The 3,612-nt window shown below is 53.5% G+C and overlaps 1 protein-coding gene and 1 long non-coding RNA gene across 2 annotated transcripts in view; one reads left to right on the plus strand and one right to left on the minus strand.

Moving 5' to 3' along the window:
• Positions 1-3,612, plus strand: part of USP53 (ubiquitin specific peptidase 53) — a 75,373-nt gene that overhangs the window by 59,346 nt on the left and 12,415 nt on the right. The gene's annotated exons all lie outside the window — the stretch shown is intronic.
• The window catches only part of LOC106724506, a 4,876-nt gene continuing 1,275 nt past the window's right edge, over positions 12-3,612 (minus strand). The window contains exons 2-3 of the long non-coding RNA XR_001360320.1: positions 1,483-1,703; positions 12-224 (exon numbers count right to left, since the gene is read on the minus strand). This is a non-coding gene — a long non-coding RNA (uncharacterized LOC106724506). The remainder of the gene's footprint in view (positions 225-1,482; positions 1,704-3,612) is intronic.

The raw sequence follows: 3,612 nt of genomic DNA on the forward strand, positions 1-3,612 counted from the left end.
TGGTGGGAGGAGAGAAGGGTTTGCCTGCACAGATGTCTCGTCGCCATTCCTCGTCCCTTGTTCCCCCTGGGCCAGGGAGGCCCCTCATGAAGGTCAGGGTGCCCTCCCTGCACCTGCTGCTTCTCAGGAGCGCTGGACGCCTCCACTTCCCCGGATGTGTCACCAAGCAGCTGGACAGATGGCTGTGGACAGAGGGTTGGGTTCGGGGCAGAGTGGCCAGAGGTCTGCAAACGGAGAGAAGGACACAGATTAGAACGGCATGAGTAAAGTGAAAACTTTCGCATCTGAGCACATTTCCCCACATCCCGTTAAATCCAGCTTCCGTCGCATGGCTGAGGCCCATTTATCGGAGGGAGAGCGTTCATCTTGTCCTTTAAAGGGTTCAGATTAGGGGCTTTTCGTCCCAAGAGATGGGCACAGAGGCGGCATGCCTCCCCGGGGGTTGCACAGCTCCTCCCGCTCCTGCTGGCCGCGTGTCCGGGTGGGGGAGCGTGGAGCACAGCAAGGCTAACCAGTCACTTCTGAGCACTGTGCTTCCAGGGTTTGCACAGTGACAGCAAACTCTCGCTCTGTGACTCTGGAAAGATGTAGAACTGCCTTTCCCGACTGACAAGGTCCCAAGCCTGGGAAAAGGGATCTCCCTGCTGGAAAGAACTTAGGATTGTGAGGCCCAAGCGGTTTTCTAGGACATCTCAACTGGCATGTTCACGTGGCGCTACTTTAAGGACAGGGGAGCCCAGGTTGTAATTTGGCATCGAAGGCGGAGGGCCTGGTGACCGAGGGCGTCAGGAGTCCGAGTCCACATCATCCTAACCATCTGGGCGGGAGCCTTCCTATCCCTGGTCGCCACATGCGATGAAAAGGCCAGTGTTGTTCATGGCTGAGATCGGACAGGAACATGTGACCACCGGCTCGGGGTTGGCGTGCCTTGTCACCTGTCCTGCCGGCGTCTGCACCTCTCCATCCCTGTGTGTTCCTGTCAGTCTGTAGGAACAGAGCAGGCTGTGAATAGTGGCACGGGAGCTAGGCCTTGGCAGCTACAAGGCTTGGTTTTGTTACCTGACCAACTCAGTCTGGATTGTTGGTCTACCCACAGATAATGTTTGGTCTTTGGCAGCTAATCAGGGGAGCCACTGAGCTACCCAAGGTTGCACAAGCGTGGCTGGTGAGCCACAGGTAACATCTAGTGATTTGGCAAGTGTCCGTACCGCAAGAGCCTGCACCAAGACAGTTCGTGACCTTCGTGAGAGGCTTGAGGATGCGGCCTGTGGAATCACACCACAGGGTGGTTGCACTGTTGCCTTGATACACGACCCAGGCAAGGCCTAGCACTGTGCCTGCTTTCACTGCAAGGGGAAATGCCCTTCTGAGTGCCTGCCTGAGCAGAGACAGTCCTTGAGCTTCTAAAGGCATTTCTGTGTGTGTGTGCATGAGTGTGTGCATGAGTGTGTGTGTGTGTGTGTGTGTGTCCAATTGACTAACCAAAAGGAGAAGAGTGACGTTGTTTTCTTGGTCATGGATGCCACACATTGTCATTCATCTATTTTCTAGAGTTGGTTCTCCAGGTCCTCCCATTGGCAGGAACACTAATTAGTTTTTTTGCTCCTGCCAGTGGTCTAAATGTCGACATAGCCAGCACTCGAGTTGATTAGTTAATGTGGCCAGGGTTTAGAAAGCTGGTACAGGGGGTGTCTGTGCTTGACCTGTTGAGAAACCAGTACAAGTTTAAGTTCATAAGAGTGAGACATGGTTTGAGAAGAGCCATGGTGGAGAACCAGATGGAAAATAGGATAGATTGAGGCAAGCAAGCTCCTGTCCACCTTTTAATAAATGGCTGAAGGAAGTGGAGGCTTGGTTAAAAGAAAGATCCCCCGCTGTTTTATTTCCCTCTAGAAGTGCTGAGACCCAATAGGGGAGAAAGTAAGTGGGAGTGAAGTTTCTTGATCTGTGATCTTGGGAAGAGCTGTGTGCTTCATGCTTGTGTCTGCCTCTGGGGCCTGGGAATTGGCCCAGGACTCCTGACTTCAAGGTCACCTTTTGATGATCTTCTAATTATCCTGGCAGTGATGGGCACACCAAGCTAGTGTGGCTTGTGTGAATCCAAAGTAATTTTTTCTTCATTTGGATGGCAGTAGGTGGTAAGCATCTCATAAGGGCCTTCTCAGCAAGGCGACAGCGTGTGCATTCTTCTCAAAACCGTGATGTCCGTCCCATCTCCAAGTCAAAAGGGATGGCAAGGCTTAAGGTCAGTGGAGGCCACGCCCTTTTACCTGTTGATGCTCTCCAGGCACACTAGTTAGTTCCTGCATGTCACTGGTCAGACATGAAATTAAGTCCCTGTCCTGTTCACTGAAGCCAAGAATGGGAGGTTTAGAGAAGCCAGTAGGCATAGGGCAACCCGACACTCGTCCAAAGGGGTGATCCGTGTCTTCTACCTGCGGAGGTTTCTATAAGGACATTGGGAGTGCTCTGGCCGGCAAGTTCAGTTTCTGATACAGTTTCTATAAAGCCTTTTGATTCCTAGACTTCTGGCTCCATTTGCCCCGAGGATTGGGGTTGGTACTGGGAATGAAATATTGGTGGGTACCCCAGAGTTTTTGGAATGAAGTGGTTTATTTCTGCTGAACAATGGGTTCCCTTGGTCTATGTTAGTCCATCCAAGAACATACAGGGGTTAACTTCTCCTCCCCTGAGGCGTCTGTCCACCAGTCCATCCACCAAATACACAGGCCAGAACCAGTTGGAAGAGCCCACAGTGGAGGCAACTCTGGGGTCTGCTTTTAGTGCTGCACAGGCAGTGGGGTAACGGGGCACTTCCTCACCTCAGGTTTAGGAACGAGGACGGGATGACCCTGGCTGGACACTGAGGCCCTGGGGCCTCGGACAGAAGCCGGCAGAAGGTAGGGATTGGCCCTTGTCAGTCTCCAGCTCTGCCTGCAGTGGCCAGGCTGTCTTCGTCGCTCCTTTTCTAGACGTAGAGTGGCTGGAGAAAACATGTGGCTTGTTCTTTAGGAAGAGTGACTCTGGTCTTTCTCTTACGAGGACTCTTGTTTTCTATTTCTGACAGCTGTAAGGAAAGGAAGGCTTAAAAACTGAACTCTCTAGACCCCAGCACCCTCAGAGAGTTCATTTTTACCTTCTGCGGGACAACACCCCTCAACTCACACGGTCAGCTGTCCTCAGTCGCACCCAGAGCTCACCATTAGCCTCAGCAGAGGACTGGACGGGCTTCGTGGGCAGGATCAGCGTCAGCCCTGTCCCGAGGCTCGCTCTCCTGGCACCTCTGAGTCTGTCCAGGCTGACGGGTCTCCGGGCTACCTACTCATGGCCCATATCTCTGGCCACCCCAGCATCCTTAGGCCCCTCCGTCCGTTTCCTCCTCCATCATTACTGCTTCACGTCCCCGTGACAGTTCTCTGAGAGCTGGGCATTTGTAACCAGTGCTGTTGGCGCAGCTTCTCTTCTGTCTTCGTCTTGGCCTCTCACAGCTCCCATCGCTCGACACACTGAGCCCAGTGCCCAGCAGCATCTCTGCTCAGACATTCAGCACCCCAGTGCCCAGCAGTGCCCCTGCTCAGCCCCCCAGCGCCCCCTGGTGCCCATAGCACGCAC

This window comes from Myotis brandtii, unplaced genomic scaffold (assembly GCF_000412655.1).
Source record: "Myotis brandtii unplaced genomic scaffold, ASM41265v1 scaffold853, whole genome shotgun sequence".
In the NCBI taxonomy this organism is placed as follows: domain Eukaryota; kingdom Metazoa; phylum Chordata; class Mammalia; order Chiroptera; family Vespertilionidae; genus Myotis; species Myotis brandtii.